Below are 22,505 nucleotides of genomic sequence, written 5' to 3'. Positions count from 1 at the left end.
TTCGTAATAAGGCCATGTTATGACATACCAATTTTGGCATACATCCGATTAACGAAACGGCCAGGAGAGCACAAAGTCGTAGGCGGCTAGATAGATAGATAGATAGATAGATAGATAGATAGATAGATAGATAGATAGATAGATAGATAGATAGATAGATAGATAGATAGATAGATAGATAGATAGATAGATAGATAGATAGATAGATAGATAGATAGATAGATAGATAGATAGATCAAATTCGCAGAAGTTCGCTAAGAAATGCTTCGCATTTAAAAACAAGTATTTGGGGAGTGTTGCTACCCCACAACTATAAACGTCATCCATCTCACGTACTTTCCTCGCGTTATCACCACGGTCCCGGGACTTCCGGGTCACGAATGACGCGCGTGTTATCAAAGTGACATAGCATTCTTGATAGAAAAGTGCCAAGAGCGGGGTTTCGAAAAAAGGAAATGCGAGCAAGCAAGATTTTGATTACTGCTGTGTAGCAGAAATACTCCCAAATACACGATTTGTTCTTAGGGTGTACTCAAGTATTTCTATGTTACAAGACAACAGCTATTGTTCATCACTTTAAAGTTATCTAACATAGCCACCTCATCATACAGTGTGAAGGAGCAATTTTGAAGACTTGAAAACACAAAGCATTATTGGATTATGTGTGTTTTTGTTGCTCGAAACTGTTTTTCCCATCAAAATTACACTTTGCAAAAAAATGCACTTGATTAGGAGAAATGATTGCGAGCAACAAACACACTCATAATCCATAAATGCATTTTAATGGGCTCTTATGGCTTCCACAAACACTCACCATCATTATTATTGATGTCAATGCCATGCCGGACGGATACGCTGGGTCCTTCTCAGAACACCAAAGGTGCACTGTATGACTTGTCTTGCATGGGTGGGGGCTGCACTGCACTGCTGCTCAGCTGGGCCAGCCACGGACAGGAGGGTGAGCACCAATGGCTCTCAGGCATAGCGAGAGTCACCTTCAGAGATCAACAAGCGTGTACTCAGGTCACATACGATTTGTAGAAATAACCGTGCCACTATGCAATTGTGCTGAGAACATGTACGGCGGAAATACAACGTGCCACAACATTGAAAAAAGATAAGCTACGGCAGGTAAAATGCGCATTTACTGCTCCTGTGTGGCCTGAGGTTTGAACTAGAGTTCTTTCTCCCTGCATGTTGCGAACAGCCAGGCGATTTTCTCCCGCTTGCTATTTCCATGCAGAGCACTTGATACACTGTGTGAGTGACAAGTACAAGAGCTCAATAAGCAATAAAAGTACTTGTGCTATTTCAAAAGCACAACTTTCCAGTCTCACATGTATGGAGTAAAATTCATAAGCTGTAGACTTTACACTTTCGACATTGTCAATTCTATTATAATTTGCTTCTCTTTACGCGTCCAGTTAGCATCGCTGTGTGAAAATAATAAAGGCATCCACTGTTAGTAACAATGTTTTGGTTGTGAAGGTGTGTACATTAACCGGTGTTTACTGTGGTTAAACACCTAAAACACCTAAAAAAACTAACCTAGCAACCAGCCATTATGCAGTTTTCTACCCTTGAAGCTCCCAGGTAGTGCACAGTCCATCCAGATGAGGCTGCCATGCGTGCTTCCAGGCCCCTTTGAGGTCGGCTGGATGATAACACCCCCACCGTTGCAAAAGACTTGTAGATTTAGGGAGCACAAGTCCTTCCTATTTCTGTACAGGTGCTCCAAGTCATAAGGTGGCTTGATTTGCCAGTGCTTGCAATCGATGTATCCCACGATCTTACGAAAATCTGCAATCTGTGAAGAGGCCAAAAAGGATATATTAAAAAAACCATCATTGAAAGCGCTCTTAATACATATTTGGCAGAAACACAAAAATTATCACTTAGTCATAGCTATCAAATATGCTTTATTCAATTTGAAACAAACTAAAGCCCCATGTAAGCTTTACATACTGTAATGTATATGTCCTGGTAAAGTATAGTGCTGCCACAGCGGTAATCTTCTATACAAGTAATTTTGCAATATAAAGGGAATTCCTGAAAAAGTGCTAAATGGCTCCTGAAAGATAAATTCGTATCAAATATTTTTCTCTCAACTGTCAAGCGTGGTAAACAGACAGGCTCCTCTTAATAATCAGATAAAAGCCTGCTTAAGCAAAATCATAAAAACTGCTGGTGTACTTGCTCATATTGCAATATATGTATATTGGCCATATATACGTATATACAAAGCGGTAGTATACTTTTCGTACTGGAACTTAATATGGGGTGACAGTACATCTGCTGGGATGAAAAACTTACAAACGTACGTTATAGCACTACACGAATAGCAACGAAATTAGTTGCGCAAGTTCAACTCACCGATGGCACAACGATATTAGCAGCCGTCAGCGTCATCGGGAATGGAATGTGCTCTGCAGCCACAGGCAAAAGACGTCCGTGGACTGGAAGCTGCCGTTGACGTAGAAATGCAACGCTAGCAAGACGTGTACACTGTCAATTTTTATGAAAGGGAACACGCGAGCGTGTGGCCCGCGAGCTCCGGCGGCTGCTTGCAGCGCCTTCAGGCGTGCGCGAGAGCAACCACGATCTCTTTTCGCGTCATCTAGTGATGAATAAAACAACCAGTCATGGGTAATATGCAGCCAGCTGCAAGATTGCAACCCCCTCCCCCTTCAAGCCGATTACGCAAGAGGCCGGTCCAGCGGCGTGTCGTCTGCTGCTTGTAAACTGTTTGGCACGCGGGAGCAATCGAAACGCCGAAGCTCTGCCGCTTGGCTTTCGCGCGTTGCACTTCGGCCGATTTAGAGCGATTTAAGCGACAGCGGTGCAGTCAAGTGAACTTTCGTTCCTGGTTTCCGGTTTTCAAATCTCGCATCGAATGCTGTGGAAAACATTTTTCTGAGTAGAATCCCACTTGGCCGAGAACGTGTCACCTGTCGTTAAAAAATGTACTGGCATGTCTGAGCTCGATGCTTTAAAGTCATGCATAGTGACTTACGCTGGGTTCGTGATGAGAGCGCGAAATGGCACTGCACATCAAAGAGAAGTATAAAAGGCTTTGTCATGGTTGTAAAGATTTTGATCGATAATTATCAGTAACATAAATGACGTGAGCATGAAACATGAAAAAAATTTCAATGCGTTTATTGAAACTGGAAAAACGTCGTCTTGCTTTTGACGTCAACATTAAAAGTAAAAACAGATTATGAGAATTGTTAGTACCTGGTGGCGTCACCGTTTGCGGCCCTGACAGCTGCCATTCTAGCTGGTAGGGATTGATAAAGAGCGGCGGTTAGGGACCTGTCTCTTCTCAGCTTCTCCCACTCCTCTTTAATGACAAGCGGCAGAGCTTCGGCGTTTCACCAAAAGCCAAGCGGCAGAGTTTCGGCGTTTCGATTGCTCCCGCGTGCCAAACACAGTTTACAAGCAGCAGACGACACGCCGCTGGCCCGGCCTCTTGCGTAATCGGCTTGAAGGGGGAGGGGGTTGAAATCTTGCAGCTAGTTGCATTTTACCCATGACTGGTTGTTTTATTCGCCACTAGATGACGCGAAAAGCGACCGTGGTTGCTCTCGCGCACGCCTGAAGGCGCTACAAGCAGCCGCCGGAGCTCGCCGGCCACACGCTCGCGTGTTCCCTTTCATAAAAATTGACAGTGTACGTCCACTGGTGAAGCGTGAGAAATCGCCGTGGGCCGCTGTAGTCAAGACTCCAGTGCCGTGCAAAACGACACGACAGATGGGCTCGAAAACCTGTAGTTAGCAGGTGCTGGTCTACGACTTCATCCAAGGCAAAGCATCCAGTGAGAATTGTGTTCTGTCCGGAGCGAAGCGTGACGTCCGCGTGCTTTCGCTGCCAGGTACAAGTCCAAGTTTTCACCGGAGAACAGTCAAGGCATACTGCCAAAGCAGCCACATTTACAGCACAATGCCTCGGCGAGCGACTTCGGTTCGACACGTTATGACGCTCGAATTACGGTTATCACAAAAAGGAGAAGCAACGAGTTAAAAAAGAAAGCGCCAAGCCCAGCGCCAAATCCTTAAAGCCCTCATAAAGCACCATCGCAACTTCGTAGGACGAAACACGGTTATCAACGCTTTTAATCTTCTGTCACACGGGCACAGCCTCTTCACAAGTCTTGGAAATGTCAACACAGCACCACTGTTCACAACGCACATCGTTTCACTCCCGAACACTACATTTGCCTGGACTGCTCACAAGAAAATAGAAGCGCACGGGCTAACCACTGGCGAAGCAAGAACCAAATACAGAGCGTAGTTCATGCGTTACCGTACGGAATCACGGAAGCACGGAATCACTCAAGTAACGCGCCAAAATGCTGTCAATTCTAAATGCCGCACTGCACCTTACTGAGACTCTGGAAAGCGATGCAAACGAACTGTGTTACCGACATTCAAACACACGTTGCAGGCTCCTCCAGTGCTAGTTACCGTCGGTACACAGGCGCCGATCCCCGCTTCATGAACACTCCGTGGCACAGACTTCGCTACGCTTCACGGCACACCAAGAGACACTGCCGTCGGTCTTCACACTGCTTGCGCGCACCGGAAAAGCAGCGGTATTCACAGCACATCCAGTCGAACGCTGAAGGAACTCATGCGTTTGCGAAAATCGGCGCCGACACCTACAGTTTACGGCGCCATGTTGTTCTTACAAACTGCGCAGCAGGGGGTAGGCGCTAAGACAACTTATAAAAAGCTCTTGCGCGTTGATCGCGAGAAGATAAAAAGTTCTCTTATGTGCGAGGGGGAAGATATGACGAACACGACAGGAGTGCGCGATGAAAGAAATGTTTTGTCAACGTCATAAGATGGGCTGTTGTAGAGAGTACTGCTTCCCAACCAATCACGAGTTGCACCTCTCGCCCAAGCCGTCGTCTGCTATCGTTTGTCGTCTGCTACGATAGTAGCCTCCAGCGGGGGTTTCGCCTTATCTACGCGATGATTTCTAGGTCAAGCTGACGCTTATGAGCACAAAATACATTTATGAGTGGGTGAAGCCACCTTCAATTGATATTCTCACGCCATGTTAAATGGCAGTTAGTAATCAAAGGGACGTGAATCCGGCAAAGGCTTGTTTATACTCGAGAATCGTGAGCATTCGCACATATTTTTGATGCCATTTCAAATTACTGGATCCATTTACTTCTGACTGCTCGCCGTATAAACGCGTTCCGTTTCGGTTTCCGAACAGTGAAGATCGAAAAGCTTGATTTGTTTGAGATTTCATGCATAATCTCGCACATCTATAATATGCTGCGATTTGCAATGTACGAGCCCGCTCTCGATCGACCCAAAGCGCATAGCGACAGCTGCGTTTCAGCGATCGTGCCTATTGGGCAGTTAAAGCCTATCCAACTAGACAAGTTGTGGAATCACATAATAGGCTTTAATAACGGCTAATTGAAATGCTACGCTCAATTTTATTTCCAATAGCGTGCAGCTGATGTGCTCCTCTGAACCTCTTTGGTGGTGGTTTCGACCAATGCTGCGTACATCATGATAAGTTGGACGTCTCATTGGAGGAAGTCGGACGCAACACAACAACATAACAAAAAAATCTTGACCAAATACCGCGCCTCTTTCGACTTCATCGACCATTCATGTAGACCTTTGGTTTTAATCCAACCACAAGTCTTTGCATGCATAATGTTTCGCCATTGACACCCAATAGGCTTCTTTAATTACTGCGACTCCCAGTTTATTGGACGACTACGAGTGCCAATACAGTCCATAGCGTACAAGCAAAACAACACACGAAACTCAAAGCGCCGAAATAAATTAAAACGTACCAGCAATCGTCAAGAAGCCTTAAATGGCCGTGAACTAGCTCAAAATTAGCCACGGCACCCAGATACCCGCCGCAGTTGCATGTTCTAAACAGCCATATTGTTCGTAAGAGTGGTCCGGACCACTCTTGGGATTTTCTCGTAGCCACGCTGTTTCCGCGCAATTTTTTGCTTCGTGAATCCACTTACGAGCCTTTTTCAGTGACGTCACCAAATATAGCAACTGCATCACCATCGCTGACATGTTCCTGGGCAGTCACAGCGCGCTTTACCGCAGCGGCCGATGTGATAACGATGGCCTCTTACGACGTTTTTTTCGCTTCGTGAATCGACTTACGCGACAAAATTTCTCTTACGCGACAATTTGCTCGTAAGTGAGTTTTGTGAATTCGGCCCCAGTTGTTGCCGTCTCGCGACTGGCTGCTGCGGCGGTGTGCTTGTCATGGCTGCTGCCTGTTGTTCTCAGCTACTTTTCAGTGGATGGCTGCGCGCGCAGGCCAAGGGCGTTATCTGATTTGTGAGAGGTCGTGTAATAGGTAGGCCATGTACTGCGCGTACCAAGGAACAAAAACGGCATACGCAGAAGCCGGAATGGGCGTGAAGGCGGCGGGAGGCTGCTAACGCCGAGTCCATGCTGGTCGACGGCTCGGGTCAACGGCGGACACTCACACCGAAGGAAGAACAGCGCATGCCCCTGAACAGCGACATCGGCAACACAAACGTGAATGGGGACGCCGGCGTCGGGAGGACAGTAAAGAGAATGACCAGGCCGCTAAGCTAAGCGTATCGCGCGTCAAGGACTCGGAATACCACAAGGCGAGCCGTCGACGTGTACACAATCCCGCCAACCTGCGTCGCTTCTCGTGGGAACGTGTACGTTTCAAAGGGATTTTATGGGGAACCAGTTCGGCGTTGCACGTGGCTTGTGTGACCATTTCTATTTTCCAGGAGAGCTGAGCAGCAGTGCGAGGCGTTGCTCGTCTTGAGCGTGCGTTAGTGCACCGTTCTTAAACCCACCATAGAGGGTTTGGTGTGTTGTGATGTACTTTGGTGGAAAAACCGGACTATACTAGCGCGTTCTTGGGGAACACCAGTCTGGTGTGTTGTGGCATGGTGGGAACACATGCTCTGTGTCGTATGTTTTGTTGGCGTCATTAACCTGGTCTCCTGCGTTTTGGTGGGAGCACATGCATGGGGTGGCGTGTTCTGGTTGTAACACGAGCCTGTTGTGGTGTTTCTTCGTGGGAACACGAGGTTGGTATGATGTATTCTGGTGGGAACATGTGCAGGCTGGTGTAGTGTACTGGGGGGAACGCCAGCCTGGTGCGGTGTCTAAGCCCAAGTCATATCAGGTTAGTGTGGTAGTATTTATCCCACTCTGGTATGCAGTGACGTTCTGGCGTGCAAAACACGCCCTCACGTGGCACAACAGAGCTAACCCCAGTAGGTGATATCCAGAGCAGAAGGAAGGCAAGATAGCCCTACAGTTTACTGTGAACGCGAAATCTGTACACAATGTGGAACTGATGACCCACAAAAGGCACTAAAAACGAATCCAAGCAGCAGTGTGAATACTTTATTTCAGTATGCATATTTGATTACACCAACGCAGATCTTTCCTACTGCCAACTGATGTGTATAACACATTGTATGATCTGTTGTAAGCCAATGTTCATGTATCTGCAACAAAGTCACAGGCATTGAAATAACTGAAAAATTCAACTGAACATTGCGCCACTTAGGCGCATGTATATAGGGGCACCTAAATTTTGCATTCTCTTGAATTGTTGCATTGCCCTCAGATAGGAATAATTAGAGAAAGCTCCATTTGAAAGAGCCATTAACACCTGAAAGAACGGTTGCTTGGATGCGTTTTTAGCATCGGCATACTTGTACAGCATAAAATGAACGGGAACGTAGAGAGAACACAACACAGGCGCTTGTGTGGTGTACTGTTCCATCCGCGTTAATTTTGCACTGTGAAAATATGTCGACACTAACACCTAGCTAGTGCGCAGTTCACTTAGGACATGGCATCCTGAGTTCACTAACAGCAACTGATACGTTGTTCACCATTGCGGCGCATTGCTCAATGTGAAAAATCATACCAAATTTGTGAAAATGTGTGGGGGTTGTTTCAAGGTTGGGTAGAGAATTAGCTGATAGAGAATTTCCTTACCTTTCAGAAAATATATCACACTTGGGTACTGACGGTTTCAAAAAGAAATGTTGGTCCTTTTTCTTCGACACGATGAGAGTAATGTGGGTGTATCTCCTAATCGCTGCGTTTTTTCGTAGTTTGTTGACTTTTTCTCCGAAACTATGACGCCTAAACAAGCACAAATTCCCACCCGTGTTAACTAGTGGCCCGTACGTAACTGGAACTATAACCAATAGCCTAGGTGTATTTGTAATTTTAGTACAAAAAACCCATTCATAAGTGGCAATTTTTACACATCGACAAATGTGAAAAAGCATTACAAATGTGTTTTTTGTTTTAAGCTCAGAATTTGAGTCCCACTTCTGTAAAGCGCTGATAGCTACCTTTGTACAAAATTGCAATGCTCTTCATATAGCAGGTCTTAACAAAAAACATGGCTCATCCCTATGTCACAGGAATCGGTATAACACGAAAGTGAAACGTGTCTTCACAGTAGTACTTGATTGCTCATAGGGCATGGAAATATGAGAGCTTGTACAATGTCCATTGGTGTTTGGCAGATATAGCACAGCTTGATGGGGACGCACCCACATTGACGAGCAGTGGCACAACTCCGCCCCGAAGACTAACGCCCATGGTCATGATCTAGCACTTGCGGTAGCTGAAGTTGTTAGCATATACCTGGACACCACATGTGGTGAATCCCGTGCAAATATGGCACCAACAAGCACACAAAAACACTGTTACTCGATATGCACTCATTCAAAGTGTCGTCACTCAAGGGGAGAAACAGGAAGGTGTACGCTCGCTAGCAATAGGGTAACCTGCGCCGCTGCTCATGCATACACTACCACACAGAGCTTTAGGAGCGCGAGAGGCATTGTTCGAGAGGCAGTGAAACGCGCGAAGGCGTTTCACTTCCCGCTGGTATTGTCTCTCGCTGACAAGGCGCGCGATTTACAAGGCGCGTCTGTACAGGCTCGTGTATGTGTGTCGGTAGCGCAGTGGGTAAATCACCCGATACCTATCTCCGCGGAGCGAGAGGTCGTTCGTTCGACGCCCAAGGTCATCCGTGCGCACAAAGCTTTACCTCTAGTTTTTCTGTGTCATATGTTCGTGTGCATTTCACCAACGTCATTTCCGTGACGTAAATGACGTCAGTGAAGCCTTGGTGGATCCCGGTATAACAGCTCTGTGCTAACACATTTAAAAAGCATTCCACATTCTATCATGCCTGCGAACGAGAGCTATGTCGCAAAGGAGTATTGTAGCAAAAACATCAAAGGTAGGCAAAATGAGAGAAACACTTGCTATTGGCTAACCTAAATCTTGGTTGGTTTCGGGGACACCTTGTGGTTACACATCTTGAAGTGTTCTGTACGTAAAGTGATGCATTTTAAGCTTTTAGTGGAAATTCATGACTGATGTATTATTCGTCCATTCTCGGACCTCCTTTTGTCATGAAGGCCACGCATCCCGGTATGTTTATTTTCGAATTCACAATGTTTCTTTCCTCCTTCAGGTTCATTTTGTGAAGAACAAGGGAAGCAGGTTCCCTGCAGTAAAGGTGGGGTCATTCTTTCAGCTGCAGTTCAAATATATATGTATTTTACGTGTGTTATGTCCGTGTGACCGTTTGATTGCGGCCACTTTTCTGCCTTTATTTGTTGGGTTGTGGGGTGCGTTTGATTAGCAGCTTTTTTCATTGCATTTCACACCACAGTTTCCATTACACAATATCTATAAGTGTCTTTAGAGTGTAAGCAATGCAGAGAAAATTTGGTGAAATAAACGCAAACTATGTATCCCTGCAGCAACTTAGCTAGAATGGTTTTCGGTCAGGGGGTAGGTTCAACCATGCGACCGTTTCGTACGCACTTTTCTATGCGTGAGTGTTTCTATATAGATGCAAAATTGAACACTTTCGGAAAGTCAGAAATTTGAAGCCCCCCCCCCCTCCCCCTGTCAACGCCCGTCCATCCTTGCTATCGCAGGCCGCTTTACGCGAATTCCCATATACTCAAACACCGATCTAAAAAATAATTGGTTGAGGCCTCTATATATCTATCTTAACGTGCTTACTCGGATACTTTAGGAACGCTGCAAATTGCAAAGTAATAAATTCGACGCAGTGGCGCAGGTAGAAACGCCAACACTGCGTCTGGCATCAATTTGTCCGTCGCCTATTGTAGGCAGCATTCGCGCATGCTCATACGCGATTTTATTTCACTATCAGAGGATCCAAACATTACTCGCTGTCAGTCCAAGTCAATCATATAGTTGTTTGAGGTAATCATCCCAGACAGAAAACATTAATGGCACGGCTTTTTATCCCTCATCTCGCAGACCACACAATTTGGTCTTAAGTATGCTTTGTGCACCTGCTTTCACTGTAAGAATGGTTTTCTACATAATAAAAACTCAACCAAGCATAACACGTTGGCCGATGAAAGCAGCTTACTTCTAGTAGAGTAATCTAGAACAGAGGAGTGTTCGGAACGGCGGCAGCACCAACGTACAAAAAGTGAAGCCCAAACAGGGTCAATTCCCTTAGGCGCTGCGATCGGTAGTCTCAGGGCTCGGTAGTCTCGGTAGATCGGCAATCGGCGCTGCGATCGGTAAGTTACGCGCTCGTATTTCCAAGTATCATGAATCACCAACTTGCCCAATCAGGCATTTAGCGTGCCACAAGGAAACTCCTCGACCTGACTGTCTCCATACGGGATCGGGACCAGGGATCGACACAAGCTCCACTGGGTTGGGAAGGGAATCAGTATAGACACACCAAGAAAGTGGATAAAAAGACGTAACGTGTGCAAGCTAGCCAACGCTTCTACAGAATTGTTGAAGATGAAGGCGAAGTGTAGAGTTTGAAGATAGACAGTGGAAAGTAGCTGCAAGGGTGTGAGCCTCCGCAGTGGCACGTGCAATATTTGGAAAATGCCGACCATGCTGGCAGTAGGCCGTTAACAATTTAGCGCGTGAAAGGTGAGCGTGTTAAGCGGCCTGATGTGTTTTATTTCCCCTGAATGTGTTTTCCTAACAAAGTCAACACAGGCTGTGCCCCTCGTGCTACAACTGCTGGTGCAATATTGTGTCATTTGATAACGAAGCTAAGGGACGACGTACTATCGACATTCAGCCTTGTATCTGGAGAAGGAAGGAAGGAAGCAGAAAGAGAGACGGAAAGAATGCTAACTAGAAAAAGCTCCGGTCGGCTGCCCTACACAGTCCGATTAGGGAAGGGGAATAAAAAGGTGAGAGAGGGAGGCAGGAGGGAGGAGAAGAAAAAAAACAGAGAAGAGAGGCAGTGAATTCACTGCGGCGTGCGGGGGATCATACCTTATACTCCCCCAAGCATTTAACTTCCGGATGACGGAGTTACATCACCAATGAAGTGACAATTTTTACATGTGTAGGTATTCAATCAGGCATTATGAGCTCTGTCTTTACAAAATTTTCATTTTTGGGGTAGGTGAAAATTTCCTGACAAACTGTTGTCCCTTTATCACGTTTTCAAGTATAGTGAAAAATTCCTGACAGTGCAATATTATGTGAGGATCTTGAAGGCAGAGCTGCAGATGTGTATAACAAATGGTAGCGACATGGTAGCAATATAAATGACAGTCATACGTGGACAGATGCTCGTCGGTACTGTTGTGGATGCTATAACAGCAATAGCGATGAGAAAGTCGAGTTTCAGTGAGTCGCGCGACATATATCAGCATAGACAAACTGCAGAAAAATATTATGCACAACAATTCTCATTACCTAAATTACATTCCATAATTCTCACCTTCTGCACAAGCCGCTGAAAACATTTCGGGGAGCATGTGCTCAATGCAGCAATTCGACACGCCTTCTGGCCCACAAAAAACACGCACAGACAGAGAAGAAAAGGACCCCACGAACGCCGATATTGGTTGTATCTATTTATACTCTGTCCATGCGTGTTTTGTGCGCTAGAAGATGCATCGAAATCCCGTTCAAAACCAATTAGTCTAGTCGTATGCGTTAATCATTCCAGTAAGCTTCTTTAATTATTACCATAATATAAAAACATTATCTAGAATAAATAGCACAATGGGGTGCACTCGTCTACTAATTTTGACTATATTAGAGTAATAAAACGAGTAGGTGGACTGGTTTACCACTGCTTACCAGACAGCTTTCGTAGCCATCGAAATAGTGTTGTAGTCCATGAACGTAAGCCGTCCCTGGCAGCTTGGCATTAAGTTCATTGTTTGATTGAGCGGACGTGGGGCAGATGTGCCAAGGGAGCACATGGGTTCTAAAAACAGGGCAGGAATTTTCTGAGCCAGATGAACGTTCTAGAGAAATGTTTTACTGAGAAGCTTCCCCGCATTCCGGAAGGAATACTGTGATACAGAGTGATTGTGCAGGTAGAAATATCTCACAAGTTTTCAGATATCCTTTGCTCTTTTAGGTACAACAAAAGTCATTGATGAAAATGACAACCTGGAAGGCGCAAAGAAGGTAGGATTTTGCACTTGAATATTTGCTCAACGCATCATTATCAAATGCAACATACCACCAGCATAGCATGCTATATAAAACGAACATTGGAGTACGGCATTGACTTGATGAGTACGTGAGAAGCATTGACAATGTTTGTACATGACAATCATCTAGCCTACTTGGCGAAGCTTGTCGAAGAAGGACGCCAGAGAAAACAGTAATATAGGAATATTATACTGCAGCCTCCTAAGTCCTCTATATAATAGAGTCTCCTCAGTAAATTGTTGCTTTTACGGAAAGTAAATTTTGCTATGACATTTGAATGAAGTAAAATATTTCATATATTCTGCTGATAATTATGCAAACTGCCTTTAAGATAAAGAAATGTAGTAGATAATAGGTATATGTACACGAAGCAACAGCGTCCTCACAAAGAAGACCATATTATTCTTTATTCAGGCGCAGCTAATCCGCAAAATTCTCCTGCACAAACAGAAGAATGACATTGACACGAGTCGCCTGGACGCCGGGTCCCGTGGAGATCCAAGGGGGAGGTAACGATGTGGCACAGAGTCTCACCGCCTCACATGCCGGAGTTCTACGTGCTCACATGCTGGAGATCTTGGTAGCCACTCCTACGCAAATTTGCCACCGAGCTCTCATTCTGAAGTGGCACGACTGCAATGCTTCGTCAAGTACACTAACCGGGAGATATTCAAAGATGTCACTCCTCCTCGTATCTTTAAGAACCTCGCCCTCAGCCTATACCAGGAAATATTTATTAACAAAGTGCTGGCAAACACAGTCAATACCCCTCACATTTCATCAATGGCAGACTCTTGCTAATCAGAAGAGGGCCATAAACACCTCCGCCCCCAGTATATGTACTACCTGTTGCCGCTGTTCATGCATAGCCAACATGGAGCGCCTCATTTTAGGTTGTCCTGCTCTACATCTTCATCGAAGGAGCAGCGCCACTTTATGCATCCCCATTCGGAAGCACTATAAAAGACATACTCGAACATCCTCACCAGCTTGTCACATTAGCCCACTTTGGTTAGTAGCGGCTTGGTGGGCGTGATTTAGTGTAGGCCTACAAGCCCTTACCCTCCCCCAATATCTTCATCAGTGGTCTTCGGTTCTCATTTTGCCTAATAAAAGATTATATCATCACCATCATCAAAGAAAATTCCTTGCACAAAGTCCATCAAGCTTTTTGCACTAGCCTAAAATGTTGCTAGGACTGAAACCAGTAGAACAGTGTGAATGCAGTGCCCGATGAAATGCGTTGAGAAGCACTTTAATGAGAAGTCGAGATTAAACCAGTAACAAACACCGGGGCCGCAGGTTTCGGCTCCGCTAGTCGACCAACTATACGGAGTGTTTGGTCCACTAAAAAGAAGAATTGAGCACACAGACGGCAAAGACGAGTTAAGATATCAGGACAGATGCACCCAATAACGTAGAAAGACTTTAATGAAAAGTCGGCGTTACACCAGTGACAAACACCAGGGCCGCACGTTTACGCTCCGCTGGTTAAGCATCTGTACAGAGTGCTTCTTCGGTTATCACTTAAAGACACCTTTTTAGAACATTGTTCTTACAGCGAAGCTGTATACCTCTCGTTGGTAGGAAAATTTCATGGCGTAAACACCAAACACTATCATCATCATGAACGGGTATGTGCCCCAGTAATTGGGCAACAGATGGGCGGCGTATAGCAAGGGTGTGGAAAGAAAGATATGGAAAGATATGGAAAGAAAGATAAAGAGAGGAGAAAAACGTTATCACAAGGGGGCGGGATTCGAACCCGAGTACCCGTGATCCGAATGCAACACCTCAACCACTCGGCTATCTAGGCACTTTAGCAATTGAAGGCAGACGGCATATCTCTCTTTGTAATCAGGCATACAGCATAGAGATCAGTATTCGTTCAATAAAGAAAACTAAAAAACATGCATCAAATCCGCGCGATGGATCATAAGGCGCCCTTCAACGTGCTCCCGATAAAGATTAGGTGGCAGCTGCTTTGCACTTCACGCGAGGGCTTCGAATGAAGTCAAACGGCCTTTCCTTCTACCCGCGTGTGCTTCCCGCTTTCATATATGAAAGGCAGGCCCGTCTAGTAACTCATCCAATCAATCCTATGACTGCCCTGAGTAGACCACCGAAATTGAACACACCACAAGAACAGCATGAATACAATGCTCGACGACAGGAACAAATGCGCGTGCCTGACAATGGTCGGGCAACCAATCACCGTCAACCACAGCGACCACAAAGCGATTTTGACTACCAATACTCTAAATTATGGTGGTGTTTGATACAGCTTCGCTGGACATTCACGTTCGCAGAACGGTGTGGCGGCCAATTCTTTTTAACAGCAAAGCTGTTTAAGCCAGCTGTAAAATGTTGACCCTGCCGAAATACTATCATAATCATAAACAGGCATGTGTCACGGAAACTGGGCAAATCTCACTACTCAACGCTACGCCGTCGCCTGTAATAACCACGACGGGTGACATGACGAGTACAGCGAGAGAGAGAGATAAAGAAAGAAAGAAAGAAAGAAAGGAAGAAAGAAAGAAAGAAAGAAAGAAAGAAAGAAAGAAAGAAAGAAAGAAAGAAAGAAAGAAAGAAAGAAAGAAAGAAAGAAAGAAAGAAAGAAAGAAAGAAAGAAAGAAAGAAAGAAAGAAACATAAACACAGACATAAAGAAAAAGAAAGAGCGAAATTTTTGCCGAAGAAAATTTCTTTTTCGCATATTCTCGATCTGAAAGCGAGCGTCCTAAGCACTCAGATATCCAGGCACGGTACATAGCAGCGGAGAATAGCATAACCGTGTATAGAATAGTGTAGCAAGGGAGTGGGGAAGTGAAGTGAGCGTGAGGTGCAAAGATGTGATCGTCAGTAGGAAGGAAAGGAGAAGAGGCAGAAGTAAAGCATAAAACAAAAAGAATGAGAAAGAGAGGAACAGAGAGCCAAGAAATGCAGGAACAAAAAGAAAGAGAAACACTGCGAATATCAATGAAAGAGAGAGAATGAAGTAGAGATATAAAAAAGATAGAAAGAAAGATAAAGACAGAAATTGTTGCTGAGAAACAGATCTTCACGAACCGCCCGACCGTGTCCAGGCAGTCTTGTGGCGTTCTAAAAAAGTGCGTACTCCCGAGGAGGAAGCCGCGCATCTCGAAGCTAGACGTGCTGGTCGACGGGCAGTAAGAGCGGCGACGGGCCCGTGCTTCGGTGCGCCATGCTTTGCGCGACTTAGTGCAAAGAAGAATTTTTTTTAAATAAAATTATTTCGTTGTACCAGAACATCTCCACATCTAGAGCACGGTAATACTTCCACACTGTTCAAATCAATAAAATTTCATCTTCTGGTAGTAATTAGTCACGAAAAAACAAAATTTTTATTATCTGTATAAACAACTCCACGAACGAGTACATGCTTCTGTGGCCTGATGAACGGATTTATTTTTCAAGAACTAAAATTATTCCTTTGTGCGAAAACATCTCGGCATCCAAAGCACGGTCGTAATTCTTACCGCTTTATAAGCGCAGTCTCCAGCTAATAATGAATCATTAAAAAGTAAGATTAATAATAACTGTGTAAACAAATACCCGCTGTGGGTTTCGGTACTCAGTACGATGCCAACGGGTTTGTTTGATGACTTATTGAGCAGGCGCTGAAACTCGGAAACGCTGCGTAGTTAGTCTACTTGCCTAATGAACCATCTTATTTTGAACATACGACACACGCCCCCAAAGAGAGCAAGAAACGTATGCAGCGTATAGGAGAAAAGACAGCGAGCGAGACTCTCAATGAGAAAACCAGAGATCTTTGCCGGTGTCTATATACCGCTCGTATGCTACTCCGTGTACGGATAGGGAATGATATGGAAAGATTGCAGAAGGGAGAGACAAAATAATAGTAACAAGAACTATTACAAATAAAGATGAAATGCACAAGAGAACCTGACAAATATATTTACAACTAGGGTGTCGGGTAAGTTACCGTTTTCCTATGTGAAATATTCCATCATTAAAGCTCTCCGACAAGGCCAATTTGTGACCAGGTAATTGTCTAGTAACTCTAAAACCAGCCGCCGTTTTGGAGGGCCGTGCACCGGGCCTAATATGATGTGCAACGTTAAGTGATCGTGGCAAATCATGTCCATTTGCCGCTCAAACAATTGTCTCTCGTCGCGCTACGCCGGGCATTCAAGTAATATGGGATCTGCTGTCTCTTTGCTGCCACAGATATAACCGCAGGCACTAGTGTTACGCCCTGTGCGGTACAGATCACTATTCGTGTATGCCACGTTAAGTCAAAGACGATGGTACAGCGTCTCCAGGTGGCCAGGAAGTGTTCGGGAAATTTTTGCTCTCCCTTCTGTACCAATGCAATGCAGAAAGTTATCTTGGTAAAAGCGTAGATCCCAGAAAAGATGTTTTGTAGAGGACTAAAAGCATCGAGGCACGTTAATGTATTGATTTTCTCAAAATTTCATCCTAAAAAGTGCGTATAACTTTTGTCATCCTAGCACACAGAGTGATCATAGTCATGACTTGCTAACCATGTCGTGCCAGGAACGCTACTTATGAACCGTGGCCACCTGTTCAGGAAAACGTACTACACGGAATGTTAAACAACAGTCAGCTTCGAGATGGCTTTGATAACAGGTTGATGCTCTTGGTGCGTTTGTGGTATTGGCAGTGGCCTAGAGAAATTTGATAGAAACATCTCAAATTGCTGAGTATTGTTGCAAGAATTTCGTCATTACTACTACTTTAAGCACGTGGTGAGTGCATACGGTGCGTGCAGGGCATTACGAAAACGAACATTCCTTCATGAATTTGTATATATATGATGCGAGTTTACTAATACGCACGTAAACTCCAAACGAAGCGAATGGTCCACCTAGAAACTACATGTTCCCATTGCACACATAAAGGTCAAATTATTTTTTACATTGTGATATATTTCAAGAATTGGAAATTATTATTACCCATGAGCTCTTCTTTACACAGATCACTCAGAGAAGGGAAAAGCTCGTGCAAGTTCTAATTGCGTCAAATGAATCGCTAAGTACCGATTGTTTCTGCATCGAATCTGAATACGTTCAAACTCTTACAACCTCAGCTGTTCTTCGCACGCTGTCATGGAGCGTTATCCGTACGTTTGGGTGAGCATTGGAGATTCATTTTTAAAACGATTTATCTATGAATATGGATTTGCAGAGAACATAGAAGTAGCGTGCAACGTAAAACGTAGTGGCCGAAGATTGGTTAAGGATAACTCGGATCTCAAAAAAAAAAAAACAAGAGAGAAATTAACCACTAGAAGACAGCCCAACCAAGATATATTCTGGATAAAAACAGATATTCTTGTAAACATTTCGGCGCGCACACAAAAGACGAAAGCGAAAGGCGAGAAGAGAAACGGGCGCGAATCACAACTAAGTTTATTGAAGGAAGTACATGAAATATATAACCCAGGGTAGCTCAAGAGCGCATGTGCGTAAAAAGAATCAAACAAACAAACAAGGACGCCTTTCGTTTTCGTCTTTTGTGTGCGCGCCGAAATGTTTCCAAGAATGTCCTCAAACCAACTCGCCCAGCTCACCATACTATTAAAAAACAGATAGATCTAGAACGGCTCTTGGGAACCAATGCACTGCTTAGAACGAGAACAAGATAACGGCACAAGCAAAATGGACAGAACCGTATCAATGATCGTACCAAGAAGCAGAAATTGAAGTTGTGCGTTAAGCACAACGGAAATTAGCCAGCTCTCTGAAGTTAGAAAAGGCATAATTAAGGAATTACAACAAGCGAAGTTTTGCGGTTCAACGGATAAGATATTATTCACGGAGCTATCAAAGCTAATCGGTAGAAACTCCTTGACGTGCGGAAATGTAGTGTTAATGAGACAGAGCAAGCAGTGGAAAAAGCGGCTGTATTAAAATAGTCGAACAGAAGCCCTCTGTACGAGGAACCAAAGGTCACGCACTTAGAGGTAAGGAGGGTAAGGTCATGATATGCACGAAGAAGCAATTCAAGTGATAGAAGTTTTACATTCCGAACAGTAGATTGCGCAGATAAGTCATCCATCCTGGAGTATATTCAAAGCAGAATAGAACAAGAACCTTTCATGCATGATTCGCATTCAGGCTACAAAAGAAATACGAGATATGCCCGGCTGAAAAGCCGCTCTAGAAGACGACACAACAGTTTATTTGACTAAAAATGGCGGAGTTACTCTATTTGAGAAGCTGGGGGAATGCTTCACAAATGCCTGAAGGTTTTAAAGGCGCCTGTGAGCTGGGAGAACACGCCCAGCATATACGTAAGGATGCAGATGCGAAATACGAAGAAAACTGACTCAACAGCTCACTTTTAGTTTTGTAAAAATACTTAAGAAAGTATCTTAAATATGATAAGAGATGCAAATTAAACATCGTGGAGAGGAATCTTGATTAAGAGAGAGGTATTCCACAATGAATCGTAGCCAAGTGAGCAAATCAAGAACTAGAAACATCTGCAGGGCAGAACGAATCACTGTACCAGGTGTTTCGAGAAATATGTCCGAAATCGAGAAATATGTCCATGACAGATATTTAAGATTACTGAGGACATCAATTACAACAGTAATCAGATGGATAGATAGATAGAGCGAATTTATTAGAAGGCAGAGAGGTCGGCCTGAGCTTCAGCGCTCTAGCCTGCTACTCTGCACAGCGGAAAAGGGGAAGGGGAAAAAAGAGTAATGAAGATGATGATGGGGACAGGAAGAGGTAATGCGTATGTACAATAAACACGTAGCACAGTGGTCTTCTTAAAGTCTATCGTCAAGTACTCTATTCTTGAAAAAATCTATGAATGCCCTTGTAGCAGTCGGTGATTAGTCTCACTTAGAGTATTCACACCGATGCCGGCCAACGTTGAAGCCAGCGTCTTCCGTTCGGACACGTACAGAGGGCAGTCGCACAATATATGGGCTAAAGTTTCATCTACTTGGCAGGGCTCACAATTCGGGCTGTCCGCACGGCCGATAAGGTGCGCGTAGCGTCGAGTGAAGGCGACGCCTAGTCGAATCCGGTGCAGCAGACTGGAGCGGCGTCGCTTTATTTGAGCCGGGAGTCGAAAGGTCATGTGAGGGTCTGTTTCCCGCAAACGCCCATGAGTAATTAGAGTAATTAAAATAGTTAGCACTTCATTTATAGAAGGCAGCTGGTCGGCCTTAACGTGAAAATTGAAGTATTTCCTGCGAAAAGCACATTGCCACTTTGAAATTTGATAGTAGTGAGCGCTCGTAACTTATCCGGAGTGATGAAATCCGACCAATTTTGCCGGTGAAACCAGACCCGGAATGCAGGAGAGTCCAACTGCCATACCTTTTCAAGACGCCCAAAATGAGCGAGCGTCTCAATATCAGCCGATTCTACATTTCGGTTTGTGAGTGCCCAGGCTGCGCATGTGACGTAAGCAAGCGTGGCGCGCATATGTTAAGAAATACAAAACTAACATCACTGCAGTCATTGTCGGAAACAGTGACCTCCTTATGATCGGCAGTTAGGGCGTGGTAGTTGCACTTATGGGCGCTTTTGTTTCGGTTTCGCCGGCATTCAAACGACTATATTGAAAAGAAAAAAAATTAACAGATAAATTCTGAGGAACGCTTAGTTTCCAGTTGACATTCTACATTTAAGACATAACTACCATAAATTATTTAAGAAATGAACCCAGAAAGTAAAAGCAAAAGGTTAAATTGAATGTGGTGAAAAGGGGTATGCTCAAGAACCTCTCGAAATAACAAGAGTGCGAAATTAGTGAAACGTCTGCTATGCCCCAAGGATAAGGATGGTCTGAACCTCAGAAGACAAGGATTTCCAAGTCATCACAGGAAATTTACGGCTGTCTAGACTTGCGAAGAGTGTGCAATCGTCTGGTACCGCGAGTGGTACCATATGGCGCTAATACTAAACGACCAAGCAAAGTGCGATGGAAGAAAAAATGATAGCCTTAATATTAACAGAGCGGAAGCTAGCATAACATATCAGAAAGCAAACACTGGTCGCCGATATTCTACGCGACAATATGCGAACAAAGTGCACATGGACGTGCCACGCAATACGCATGACAGACAACAGACGGCTAGTTAAAGCAACAAACTGCACATCAAAGGTCGTGGAATGGAGGCAAGGTCGACAGCGTGTGGGTGCAGTGATGAAATGGACAAGTTTCCTCGAGTAAAATGCACTTATCTAGAACATGTCTGACTGAATTGCAAATCATTGGAAGGGACTTCTTCCATCGCCAAAGCGTGTGTTGAAATGATGAAAATATTCAAATTGTGTTTGAAGTATCTAGTGAGCAAGACTAAACCTGATGAAGCACCCACTTTCACTGAGAGAAAAAAACGAATCAAATGGATGCTATAGATTAGTTTTATTTGATACAATTTATTTATTTTTTCATCCAAAACCTTCAACGCTGAAAATCGTCACCGAAGGGAGCAGTCAAGAAGATCAAAAGTATATAGTGGCATTCAATGGTTAATGCGTACCATAGTCTTTGCTGGGAGACTTAAATAGTGAGTAAATATTAATGACCTTGAAAGTGTAGCCGGGGATGTCTTTGCAGTCAGTCGTTCTTGGCAAGGAAGGTGCAAACATCCATGTACTTTTTATTCCATGCAGTTGTTTGCATATCACGAAACATAACGGCTCACCAGGCAGACACAAGGGCCATTTTCATGACTAATAAAGATGCCTTTTTCCCAGTATACATTTTAAAGACTGGGATAATTGCAGGAATTAAAGGAGTGCACTACGGTTCAGCTTGAGTATATCTGATTTGTGCAGACACTTAGTATTTCATGCATAGGGCAGATATATATATTCCAAATGATACTCTCAATAAGTTCCTACGGAGGTGAAGTGATATTATTTAGCGGTACTAAATACGTGGTATTTAATAGTGTGTCAGGAAAATACCGTGGTTTTCTGCACACCTGAGTTCTTTCACGGAGTAAATTCACCTAGCAGAGAATCGCCATTGTTTAGAGAGAATGAGGAAAAGGAGGTTTTTTGCGAGGTATTACGCCGATGTATGTCTATGAGTATTTAGATCCTGTTGCAGGATGCTACACAAATGATTATTCGCATAGAGGCTAGGTTAAAGTACTGAATAACTCGCGTCATACAAATTTACGCAGTTGGTCATATAATCGCCAACATATAGCCTATTCAATCACTGTAAAATAGTCAGTGAAACCATTAATACCCAGCGTATGAAGAGAAGCGTACGGAGAAGATAATTACCTGGCACCCCTGGTAGTCTGTGCTAGGATCGTGATGAAGCACACCACTTAGCGGCGGCACATGATGCTTCAAGAAATCTGCGCGCAAATCCAAAAAAGGAAGCAAAATGCAATATTCGTTCGATTTTTTCATAATTACTTTTTCTGTGGTGGCAGACATCTTAACATGACTAGAGGCAATGGTTGCGGTAGTTATGTAAGATATTATATTAATTCAATTTTAATTATTGGGGACAAGCATTCGGATCAAATGGGAGAGTTGGAAGACCTCCTACGAGGAGCCCATGGCAGCTTTAATATTGCCAAAACCGAACTCTGGTAATATTATTAGAGTAGTAAAATCCGATCAATTTTGCCTGTAAAACCGTAAGCGAAACGCGAAAGAGAGCTACTGCCATACTCTTTTGAGACGTCCAGAATGAACGTGAGTCGTTATATTGACCATCGATCGAACTCGGTATATAGGTGCATGATATGAACTTGCGGTTATAGGAGAAATGGGTCTCATATGTTAACGAATGCAGAATACCTAACGGCACTGCAATACTTGTGAAAACTGGCATCATTGTGGTTGTCTGGTAGTTGCGCGCATCTGTGATTCGGTTTTGTTTTTGCCGGCGAATTTGGTGGAATTGGAATACTCTTTTCCCTTGATACTTTACTGGTAGTGTGGTCTACAAATGCTCCGTGCTCGGTCATGGCGCAGTTATAGTG

General features: G+C 44.2%; 1 long non-coding RNA gene across 1 annotated transcript in view; it reads left to right on the top strand.

The window, feature by feature from the left end:
• LOC119399681 (uncharacterized) overlaps positions 1-9,553 on the top strand; it is a 31,848-nt gene extending 22,295 nt beyond the window's left edge. The window contains exon 5 of the long non-coding RNA XR_007416905.1: positions 9,508-9,553. This is a non-coding gene — a long non-coding RNA (uncharacterized LOC119399681). The remainder of the gene's footprint in view (positions 1-9,507) is intronic.
• Positions 9,554-22,505: the final 12,952 nt, after the last annotated feature.

Source organism: Rhipicephalus sanguineus, chromosome 7, assembly GCF_013339695.2.
Source record: "Rhipicephalus sanguineus isolate Rsan-2018 chromosome 7, BIME_Rsan_1.4, whole genome shotgun sequence".
In the NCBI taxonomy this organism is placed as follows: Eukaryota; Metazoa; Arthropoda; class Arachnida; order Ixodida; family Ixodidae; genus Rhipicephalus; species Rhipicephalus sanguineus.
The sequence above is the reverse complement of the archived record's forward strand: the minus strand, read 5'-3'. Positions and strand labels throughout refer to the sequence as shown.